Below are 12,595 nucleotides of genomic sequence, written 5' to 3'. Positions count from 1 at the left end.
TGGCATGGCCATAACAAGTATAACAAAAGCAATAGAACTTGTTTTTTCCTTCTCTTAATTTCTTGAGAAAGAATGCATTAATCGTATACAAAGAGATTGATATTTATATGGAGTGCGTGAGTAGAGGAAAAGTTCTAGGATAAATTAAGATTAAATCATAAATGTAATTTAATCAAATTATATTTTTAGTTACTTATTTTCTTAACAAGTAGTTTTGTTAGGTGATACGGTCAATTCATGAAGCCAGAAGAAGATAAATTGTAAGCCTTGAGCGGAAAACATGTACGTGTGAAAGGTTTCAACATGATGAGATGCCTTGCGCACATGCAATTGCAGTTTTGAAGCACAAAATGTTAGAGATATGCACCCATATTGCTCCGGTTATTATAATCCTGATGCATTAGAAAAAACATACGAGATTGTAATGGTTCCAATGCCTGAGAAGGAGGATTGGACCGTTCCAGACTATGTTTTAGATGAAATTGTCCGACCACCTAGGTATAGAAGGTTGGCTAGAAGACCAAGGAAGCGAAGAAAGAAAAATACGGATAAGAAGATAACAATGAACAAGAATTCTTGTTGGCAATGTGGACTAGAAGGACGCAATAGGAGAACTTGTACGTTGTTATCGAAAGAGAATTAAAATAATTTTTTAAAATAGGACATTCGTGTTCATGGTTAATAAATTTCACTTATATGTAATTTTCACTTTAGTATTTGGATTGAATAAAGTGTATTGGTTACACAATTTATTTGTTGTTTAACTAAATGCATTTTTTTAGAATTGTGTGGCAAACTTATACTGAATATAAAATTATTCTTATATTGTTAAATAAATAAATAAATATGATGTATAAATTATGAAAAATAATTAATGTGTAAATGAAAGAAATATTGTCAAAACCATAATCATGATTTAAACAAATTTAAGTGTCTCAAACTTTGCTTTTTCAAGTGTGTATTATATGTATCATGTACACTACGTTATTATATCATATACAATATATAATAGTAAAAAATCACACATTAAAACTATTAAAACTATATTAGATAAAGTTATAATTTTGATATATTTTTCCTTAGCAGTACTGTTGCCTTTCAATTTAATAGTATGTTGTGATTTGTTTGTTGATGTATATGATGTATCATATAATTCAAGTGTCTGACACATAAATGCAATTGACATATATGAATAAAATTCCAATTACAAATATGCATAAAACATATGTATCGAATACATTATTTCATAAGTAAACTATCAAAATACTTAAACTTAAACGATGATGATTGTGGAGATTAATGTTATATAGCAAAAAATATATCTAAAGCAGTATATTGAAAACACATAATGTTAATAACTAGCAAAATACTGTAATACAATTAAGTTTGTAGAGAAACACATAAAAAATAAATTGTCTTCAAAACAAAACAACATGAAAAATTGGTCATGCTATCCCTACTAAGTACTAATTTATGTTAACAAAGTCTTGTTCAGTTGGTGTTGTAAATTGACTCTTAGGCTTTGGTGGATCGTCATTCTCACTTATATGTTCACCCTTGACCTTGTCGCTGTCGTATCTCCATAACAATGTTGCGTATCTATTGCATAGATAATTTGCAAGATGGCCATCAGTATCAAGTGGTATAACAAGTTGGTCACTCAAAAACTCTACAAATGTAGCTACATATAATCAGCAGTCCCCACAACAAAATGCAAAATATAAATTTCTAAAAACAACTTACACATATTATTGTAGTCCAGAATTTAAATACCTACAGACTATCGTCTTCTTGTTGCATGATGCCTTCAGCGTATTCAATGTTGAAAGGATTATGTGACTTTAAAAGTGTAGCACTTTGTTTGTCCTTATATGCATCAAGTGTTGGACATTTAGTCGCTCAGTTTTTACAAAGAAACCACTGTCAAGGAGGTAAGAAGGTAGCATCCTTGACGATTTTTGTATTTCCTCAGAATATACTCATTTTTTTATGCCTAAATAAGAGACATATACATGTATCAACCTTTGATTCAATTCAAAAATAGTTAACACCCAATGAAAATTTCCATCATAATTAATTGGAATATAAACATCGTCCACAAGATGTCATGGCAATCAAGCTGATATTGAAAGTCTTTTCATGATGATTATTGACCTATCATATATTGATACTGCTCTCGTTCGATCAATGTGTTCTTGGGTACTAATATTATCATCAGACTCATTGTTATAATACCTTTCATGGGTACTATTGATATGTTCACTGAACAAACAATTGGCAATTGTGTATATGTATTGATTCATGCTGCGAAGTTTTGAAAGAAAACATAATAATTATAAACATAATTATACATTTGAAAGAAAACATAATAATAAAATGTTAGATACTGAAAGTGGTATATGATATTGATATGTATATAACACATATTAATTGAATGTACCATACACATTAAGAAACCTATATATGATACATTTGCAGACAGGTGAAATTTAAATATATATGTCAAAATTACTTGATTAGTCCAGCAGTTTTAGGGCTGGGACATGGCATAAAATCAATTTTTATTCGACGGATATGCAACAACATAATCCATCATTTCAAAATCCAATGAAGAGGCTCTTGCTTTGTACTTACCCTCTGATGGTTTCCTGTATTATTAAGTGTAAAGAAAATATGTTATTTAAAAGCAGAACAAGAGTTTGTAATTTCAATATTGAACAAATCAATAAAAAACATATAAAACTTACTTTTTAGCATTAGTTTTAAGAAGACATGTAGTAACTCACTCAACAAACTCATCAATCAGATATGAAGGAGCTCGGTTTGTGATCTCACATCCTTCAAATGAAAAATTTGGATGAATTACATCCTCTATGGCCTCTTCTCCTTTTTCACTTGCCCCAAATGAAGTTAAATAGGGAGATTTGCAGTTTTTTGAAGGCATCCTGATACGTGCATGAGGAGTATTTGTAACGCTTCGGATAGAAATCTCTGTTATTGAAATATCAGTGGATAATTAACTGTCCGAAAGCGAATTTTGATTGTTGGTTAACTCCTGTGAATTTGCACTATTTACTAGTTTAGCATGAAATAGACAATCTTCCTAGATCAACAATAAGTGTATTCATGACTTCTTGAGTATCAGATGATATTGTACCAGATGTTGCAGATCCTATAAGATTTAAATTGATATTAAAAAAGTTTGATAAATTATATGATATTTAAATGATATATGAAACATAAATTACCGATGTATCAAATATAATAAATTTGGCACAGATTGATTGGTGTTGTGTTGAACATTAATAAAGCATCTTCATTCATTGTTCCTTCGAATAAATGATGAGGAATTTGTGATGATGGATCATCCTGAATAACAACGCACTGATTAGTGTAGGATACATTATAGAACAAAAAATCATATACAAAGGACAATTAATGTAACAATGGCAGATTACATCAAACTACAAATTACATATAGTACACAAACAATTTTAATTAGTCACAAATTATTACAATGTAATGTATCCATACAAACATAATTAAAAGTAAACTACAATGTATCAGTATTATAAAAGTAAGCTGCAATGTACAGTATCAGCCAAGTAAACTGCAATGTATCATATTGACACAATTTGATGTATCACTACAAAATTGGTGTATGTTAATAGTTAATTTACGATGATAAAATTACTTTCTTATGCTCAGATGTTTCTGTAGTATAATGATGAATAAATGCATCTGAGGATTGATGTTCTCAAACGTCCTTCATTTCTTGATGATTCTTCAATGTATCTTCAGTCTGTATTTTTTAAACATGTTTTTTCAATCAAAATAGGTTAACTATAAATCATACAATTTGATATACGCAATTAATAAAGTAAAATAAACCTGATTTTCAACATCAAAATCAGGTACACCAATGTTTTGATTGTTGTTGGCAAAATCCATTTGTACCCGTGAGGTTGATTGTTGATCAAACTTAAAGGTACTTGTTTGATGTCCATCATTGCCTTCTTTATCGAAAGCTTCAACCATGTACGTGTTGACTTGCTTCCCATCTCCTTCATGAAATAAATTTATAGCGTAATGATCTATGAAAGTTAAAACACACAAACAAAACACATATACAATACAGTACCTTTGGTTGTTGGTCGTCCTCCCTATACCTAGAACTCATCACCTCAGAGTTACTTGCCATTATCAAATTCACAAGATACTCAAATTTACTTTCAACCTATTAAAAAAATTTAACATTTAGTTTTATATTTATGAATAAACATAAAAATTGATATCATTACTTACGTATTCCTTCATATGTTGTTTCAGTTCATCAATATCGAGATACACAGACTTATTTTTTTAGACTTGTGAAGAGACATGGGCAGAAGATACATTAGCATGTGGGGTAGGTTCTTCATCTGCATTGCGAATGACTGGTTTAATGGCGGTCTTAACTGCTCTAACAATTTAGGTTTCAATTCTTTTAGGTGTATCAATTTTCTTTCTTCTTTTGGGTGGTGGCGGAGATGATGTACTAGATACACGTGATGATTTTCTCAATAAACGACCAGGAGGGCTTGTTGAGAAATTCTCAAAACCTGACTTATCTTTTGTTTGCATGAACAGCTGTTGTGGATGGTTCAGCACTATGAGCATCTTGAACATCAGGTAAGTCAAGGACTTCCACTTCATCTGGTGTTAGTACAATGTTTGAACATGCATTTTGCATTTTAAATGGTTGAATGTTATGGCAATATTATGTATAATACAAAAAATATTATTTACAACAAGATTTACAATCAGGACCGTCCAATTACAAATCTTGGGAAATCATTTGCTACTTTAACAGCAAACTCTGGATTTAGACTAGATTCACATTCGTAAATTCATACGTTGAGTGTATAAGGCATATCAAATAAGCGATACATTCATTTATTTTGGTTGAAGTCTTATCTGAGTGATGTAATTAGCTTATAGAATGCAATCTGACCCCAAAAATACAATTTATACCTACCATCTTCAACCATTAGAAACTCTTCGATACGTATGATGGTCTCACCAAGATGGCATAACATGAAAGATTGACGAAGTATAATATATCCATCTGAACAGATTCCTGTGTGGTCTCCCAACTCCCCATTGCAAAACATTGTATCAAGCGACTTTTGGTTATACCTGTAGTCAAATCAGGGAAATATTTTTGTAATAATCGGCTTAGAGTGGATTTCGAATATGACAAATCCTTAACATTTTTTTTGCATTTAAGGCCAGTTACAATGGCGAATTCTTTTATAACAATCATTAATACAGTACCATTAGCATGACGAACATACAATACATCTCTATTTTCCTGTTGCAACTCCAACAACATATACTTAGTACTCTGACCCTGGAAATTACATTTTGGAACGTTCAAATATGGTCCAAAAATTGTATTCTTGAACATTTCAAAGCCTTCATCCTTTATGGACATTTTGATTTCATTCACAAAATCAAAATTGAACGTTGCTCCGAACCTCAATGGATGTGCTGATATTTTTTTGATAACATAATTCATGCCTTGTTTATACAAAAAATAAAATATAAAATTGTACCTGTCTAATCTCAAACATATGATGTAATGGAGAGTGAATGATACATTGAAGATAATCTGTAAATTCAATAAATACATCACGATTTTATAATGACAGCATATTAAACCCATCGTGAAATGCATAAGATACACGAGTAACTAACAATATTGTACACAAATTTCATTAATGTATACCAATCACATATATGTATAAGACACTTGAATTATATGAATGCACTATACATCATATGCATTCATTAACATATACCAATTACATATGTGTATAAGACACTTGAATTATATTATTGTATATGATACACCATATGCATTGACAATCAAAAAATGTAAATAAATGCTACAACAATGAATGATCATTAATTGAGCAATATATGCATATGATACATCTTCAAAACTATACAATAAATGATGCTTTAATTGAATTTCAAATTAGTGAATCTGTTTTCATTGTTAAATGACTCTTAATTCGATTTCACAAACACATGTATCAATGTAAAATTAGGATTTTGATGTATCAAAAAAACACAAAATTAACCATTATAAATCGATATTGTTCTTACATACTACGAAAATATTGAATTGATAAGTAATGTATCTTTACTATTAATGTATTTAAACTTTCTGTCCAAACACAACAACACCATAACAAAAACATAAAAATATAAAGTTTGTTTAAACGCATACCTTAGGAAGTGCAGGTTGGGAAAAAAGATGTCACTTTTCTTCTCCCTTTTTTGGAGTTTCTCCAACCTTTTTCTTTGGTTTGACAATACTCTTGTCGTTCATCGCTAATGGATCATGCAATCGCTTGGATCTGTTCTCAACCCACATATCATCATCAAAATCATATGTACGATTAACATTAGTATGAGAAACACCAACACTATGCGATGTATTAGATTCCATATGTATCTAGTAAAAAGCACGAAGAAGATAACAATGAAGAATAAAATTCTTACCCATTAAAAACTTTGAAATTGAAAAACCTGAGGGAGATTCCTAGTGAAAATCAAATGGATATAAGTTTTGTAACTACTAGAGATATGGAGAGATTTTAGGAATAAAACTGAAGAGGGTGATGGGTAATGGGAAACGTGTGTGTTAGCTGAAAAAAAGAGTGCACTTTGTAATGAAACGTGGGTATTGGCTGTAAAAAAAAAGGTGGGAAATCTTTATGTATCTTACAAATTTTATTAATTGTTGGATATAAGGGATTTTTGAAAATTTTAAAATAAGTAGGGATAAATAGATATTAATGTCAGTAAAAGAGTGTAATTAAGTAATTTGTCATATATTAAAAGCACCAGATTCAAAAATATTTTTAAATTCCAAATTTAATTGCGAAAAGTAGATGTCAATCAAATAGAATAAAGCCATGAAAGACCTAAAAGATAAAAGGAAATTAAGGGGGCAGGGATACGAAAAATTGAAATTTATGAGTATTAGTAAAAAAATAATTTTTATTTTAAAAGTGAAAAAGATAATAGCTGAAAATTAGAGTTTTATTTGCTCGTGAATATAAATTGAAGTTGTTTTAAAAAATTTAGAAAATTTTGAAATTCAGCTTTTCTGCAATTTTATGATAGGAGTATATTTATTGATCAGGCATATCAATAATGCTATACATATATTATAAAATCAATTAAATTGTGGAATTTAAATTATACATTGCAGCAGTCAGTAATCCCTACAATTTAATTTTGTAGTACTTAAAAAATCCCTACAATTAGGTGTCACATAATTAAGTCACGAGAATTTTTTATATGCCAAGCGTGGTTATAATTAACAAGGGTTTATTAGGGGATTTTGAACCCCACAAATTAATATCAATAAAACTGCACTTCAAATTCTAGGAGTCAAAATCCCAACAAATTTGTGAACTCTAGGAGTTAAAATCTCCACAAATATAAATTTTATATTAAAATTAACGGGAGTTTTAACCCCCTGCAATTTATGAAGATGTGACTTTTTACATCATTTTGCTAGAAAAATTGTATGTTAAATAAGAAAGATTTATCAATGTGTGCATCATAGTTTAGGCCTAATCCATGTGTGATCCCTCAAAATTGGCACGAAATGACTCCTTAAAATTGGCACAAAATTTCACTCAGAAACCTCAATTGGACGATGTTCATTTTAAACCACTCATGTAAAATTTCGTTGTTGTCATTTTGAGGTCAATGTTGTATTCCTTGGAGAATTCATACGTTGTACCTATATAGAGGAAGATAAGAGCTCACCAACTTAATCACGCATATACATCTTTGTTGTGATTTGAAATATTATGTTAATCATTCTCATATTTATTTAATATTAGATATGCCATTTAACTGGCTTATTAACAATGTTGGTATCCTTGTGATCTGCACGATCATCATTCCCACTACGTATAAATTTTCTAGAAATTTATTTTCTCTTGAATAAATGATGTATAAACTAAAGGCGACATTTCTATGTAATTCAAGCAAATAATATGAGGGTAAAGATGAAGTGTATTTAATTCTAGACTAAAATCAAACTTCTCTATTTAGAAATTTCTTTCCCAGAAAAATGATTCTCAAAACATATTACCCCTGCGTTCTAAATTACCATTTTGATTTTGTGTATGGGTGTCAAATGAGCGAGTTTCACTAAATTTTGACATAATATTTACACAAACATACAAACAACAAGAAGACCACTTATCATACTTCAGAAAAAACATATGATTGATATTCTAAAATTAGTAGGGACTAGGGGAAAATATTTTGTTCTAAATTTTTGGCTATTTATAAAGTAAGGAAAAGTTTTATGCATTTTTCTCTCGTAAGTCTAAGTGCCACAACAACTTTAAGATGAAGAGGAATCCTTTAAATGCATTATGAGTTTTTTTATGAGGAACCAAACCCAGATAATAATCAATCGGAATCTGTAATTATAAGGAAATTACTGATACAAATACAATGTCTCTTGGCAAAAGCAGTTGGGTTCACGCGAATCCATGGATTATAATATTGATATGCCTCTGCTTGTTACCTCCATCATAAGCATATTACTCTATACGGGTACTAGGGCTTGATTAATAAGATATCAAATGGGCTCGACAAAATAATATAGGCTACTACTTTAGGCTTATGCTGCTTCTTCAAGATGCCCTCCTTCTTTCTAAAATCAACAAACAACAGTATATGTATTAGGTCATGTTCGAATAACATGGACTATTAATTCCTAGCTATCTTTTAATTCATAGAAATCACTAGCTTCTGCCATCACCCCAAAATCATGGTTCACCCTTCCGAGTCATCAGCAGCTTCAGATTTGTCGCCATCATTAGCTTCAGATTTGTCACTTTCAGTAGTGCCTTCACTTGCATTTTTTTCATGGGAGCAGAGAATAATAAAGTTTCCAATTGACAATACTGTATGAGAAAGTTGGTTCAATTGACAAACATAAATATGTATCTGAATATTACTATTACTATAAAGTTAAGATAGAAAGATAGCACTAGATTTAATTAGTTATACAGCTTAGGCAGTCTTTCAAGCTGCAGCTCTTCCAAGAGGAGAAATAAGGGCTCATTATTCATGATATCTTCTCCTCTTTGTTCCTCTTGTGTGATCACTTTTTCCATTGACACGCAATTTTCTATCAATAGTATTCGTAGATTCCGAGCACCTCTGGTCACTGATGGAGAGATTAAGTTTCTCAATTTTCTACAATTCTTTACTTCCAATGTTTCAAGTTTGCTGAAGTAGGCAATTGGAAGTTGGTGAGAGCATAGAGAACTTATGTTAGAACTATAGATGTCTAGCTCTTTCAGGTTGAGACAAGAAACCTGCAAATGTTCATGGATAAAACTTGGAGCTAGGTAACCAGTCTAATCCGTCCATAATTTTATGTATTCAACTCAAGATAATTTGAATTAAGTTCAAACTCAATTTATTCAAGCCTTAATACATTTCAAATTAAGGTTATAAAAGTTAAATAAAAATAACCAAACTCGATTTTTATAGCCTATTTGAGCTCAACTCATATGACCCCAAAGTAAACTTGAGAGGGTCATTAAAAAAAAGTCTTAAATTTGTTCTTACTTATTTCTTCCTTTTCCATATCTATTTATTTTCGCACTACAAAAATGAAATAAGATTTCAAATAATTATAAACAAATACAGAAATATTTAAAAACTAAAATTAGCCCTATGAATAACAATTGAAAAAGTTAGCTAGTTTCACGATAAGAAGCAAACCTTTTCATGAAAAAGAGGATTTGAGATAGTGATGGAGTCGTTGGCTGTAGGCCAGAAATTTTGAAACTTCAGTAACTCATCGAAGATCATTTTCCGTAACTGAGGGAACTTAATGGCCTCAACATTGTCACTGCAAAAGTGAGTCAGGCATTTCAGATACTGAAGCTTCAACTCATATAAATTGAAGAACTTGATTATTTCATGTCTCCTCCTAGAGCTCGTCAATAAATGTGTCACTAAATTACATCTAGCGAGGCGGAGACATTTCACATTCTGAAGTTTATTTTGTTGCAACTCAGTCAACACATTATTAGATCCCTTTACGATTGAATGTATGAATTCGCTCTCCTTCAACAGGTGGCAGATCCAATTACCCAATGGCCTAGTCTCCATGACCTCTAAAGTAATATTCCTGTCGTAATCATCCATGATTGAAGTCCACATGTCACTCACTGTAAGATTGTACCGTATCAACTTAGAGGAAAGGCTCAAGTTACTGTAGATAACATCTTTGGCACATTTACTTAATGTCAGTGCGGTCAATCTCGATGAGAATTTTAGTTCACTCAAGGTGGAGTAACTACAATATTCTACTACAACCATATGTAGTTCTTCCGACTGAACTAGACTTGATAAGACACCTGTTGAAATCCTTTCAATTGTTTTACACTCATTCCGCAACTCCAACATAATTAGATTGGTTAATTTTCCAATCTCCACTAGCACCTCCACTAACCGAGAATCTCTTATGCTGAGAATTTCTAAAGTGACAAGATTCCCTATAATGGATATGTCACCACACACTAGATTACTCAGACACAACGTCCTCAAACTTGACAACCTCCGAATGGATACCGGCAAAGGCAGAACGGGGTATTCCCTATATACACTCAGGCTGAAGACATTGAGTTTATCCATTCCATCAAAAAAATCATCCTTTTAACTTGAACGAATATTCATCAACCAGGAGTTTCAATATTAAAAACATCAGTTTGGACAAAATATTGATCTAGGATGCTCATCAAATTTATTTGCAACTATTGACATGTGAGTGAAATGCTCATAAAAAGTTCTTCTTGGGAACTCATCTGAGTTAACATGGTGACTTACCATAAAGTTATGCTCTCCCTCAGACGGGATACTTATAGCCACATCACGGACCACATCATGCATTTTAACATAGTTTTTGTCTGAACATTGGGCTAAGAAGAAATAATCATTCAATGTTTCCAACAGAAGACACACTGTACTTCTTGCTTGTTCTAACTTTCCGATTTCTGAAAAGATGCAAAGCCCCCTTCCATATCTTAGTAATTATTCAGGACAGACATTACTATCTCCCTCAAACAAGGAACAAAGCAAAAAGAGGTTCTTCGCTTCATTACATTCCAAGAAATCATAGCTTAGACTTAGAGGTTTATACAACTCTTTGGTCACTTCAGGATTAATTCTTGTTTTATCACTTCTTAATTGTTCAAGGTCACAATCCCACGAAGGCTTGGTTTTAAGGTTTTTTAGTGCTCCTGCAACTATAATAATTACTAGCGGCAGCCCCTTGCATTCTTTGTCAACCTCTTTTGTGATGTCAAGTAGAGACGGATTGTTGACAAAAATACCGACTTTCTGCTTGAAAAAATCCAAGCTTCCTCTTCAGATAACATCCCAATTTCCATGATCTTCTGTGCTCCCATTGCTTCACAAACAGATCGGAAACGCTTTGTGAATATCACTTTGCATTGATGTTTGTAGTTGCTTCCACTTGGAATTCAAAGTCTCTTTAGATCAAGAGCCTTCCATACATCTTCTATGATTATACGAATGTGACTGTTCTGATCCACTAACCTTGTACACAACCGCTCTCCACGACTCAACAATATCATTGAACATCCTTTCTTGCTTCGCCTTTTATCTGATTTTGTTAGCCAGTGTTGTCTTACCAACACCACCCATACCACATATCCGAATCATAGTGGCCCGTCATCATTCAAAGCTTCCATGACCTCATCCTCTTGGAATTTTCTAAAGTCAAACACCTCACCACTATTACTAGGTATAGCCTCATGACTTTGAATTGGACGATCAAAGGATAGAATATTTAGATTGGTGCCTTCACTTTAAAGTTGAATTAACTCCAGTGTAATTTTCTTAGCTCTCATGCTCAGCGAGTAACGTGACTTCAGGTTTGGACACCAACAATAAAATCAACCCCTTTCAACCTCAGTTGTACCTTGCCTTATAGTTTCCACATGTTCAGTAGTGGTATCGACACTAGTTAACCAAGCTTCGCCATTGTGTGAAATGCGTTGTAAGTTTCTCTGGGCAACTTCCGCTCTTTCCTGGACCTTACTTTTGATATTCTTCAGATTCTCACATTCTTTATGCATTCAGCTAATGTTGCTCTTGTAGTAAAATCAATACCCAATCCCTCGAGCAATTTGCTGCATCAAGAAGTCTGTTACCTTTGCCACAACAATAGATAACAACTCCATATCTGATTAATTAATTAATTCTGAACTCTGCTATATATATAGAGAGAGAGACTAGTTTTCTGTATAAGGAAAGCTTAACAAACAGAACAATAATGAAGAATTTGTATTATGACAATGAAAACAAAAAAAAAGTGGGGTCATTATTAAAGTTTGAATGTTTGGTTACATAACATTTCAAAAAATCTGATTCCATATGGCAAACAAAGAAATGTAGATAAAAAGTATAAGTATATGTTTGCTTTTGGAATATTCTCCGCAATTGATCAAGTGAGTCATGTTGAAGCCCT

General features: G+C 31.8%; 1 long non-coding RNA gene and 1 pseudogene across 3 annotated transcripts; both read right to left on the bottom strand.

The window, feature by feature from the left end:
* Positions 1–2,446: 2,446 nt before the first annotated feature.
* Positions 2,447–6,670, bottom strand: LOC109121225 (uncharacterized). 3 transcript variants are annotated; one of them, XR_011212063.1, is made up of 10 exons: positions 6,553–6,670; positions 6,278–6,407; positions 5,598–5,653; positions 5,018–5,178; positions 4,142–4,237; positions 3,892–4,064; positions 3,695–3,802; positions 3,249–3,369; positions 2,748–3,172; positions 2,447–2,648 (listed from the first exon to the last, which is right to left on the bottom strand). It is a non-coding gene; the product is annotated as an uncharacterized lncRNA (long non-coding RNA). The 3 variants fall into 3 exon arrangements; XR_011212064.1 differs by lacking the exon at positions 3,695–3,802 and having other exon boundaries at positions 2,448–2,648; XR_011212062.1 differs by lacking the exons at positions 2,447–2,648; positions 2,748–3,172; positions 3,249–3,369; ... (1 more) ...; positions 3,892–4,064; positions 4,142–4,237 and having other exon boundaries at positions 4,760–5,178.
* A 2,189-nt stretch (positions 6,671–8,859) lies between these two features.
* LOC109121292 (probable disease resistance protein At4g27220) lies at positions 8,860–12,308 on the bottom strand (annotated as a pseudogene).
* Positions 12,309–12,595: the final 287 nt, after the last annotated feature.

The sequence above is a fragment of the Solanum lycopersicum genome, chromosome 10 (assembly GCF_036512215.1).
Source record: "Solanum lycopersicum chromosome 10, SLM_r2.1".
Taxonomy (NCBI): Eukaryota; Viridiplantae; Streptophyta; class Magnoliopsida; order Solanales; family Solanaceae; genus Solanum; species Solanum lycopersicum.
Note: the sequence above shows the minus strand (reverse complement) of the source record. Positions and strands in the feature narration are given on the sequence as shown.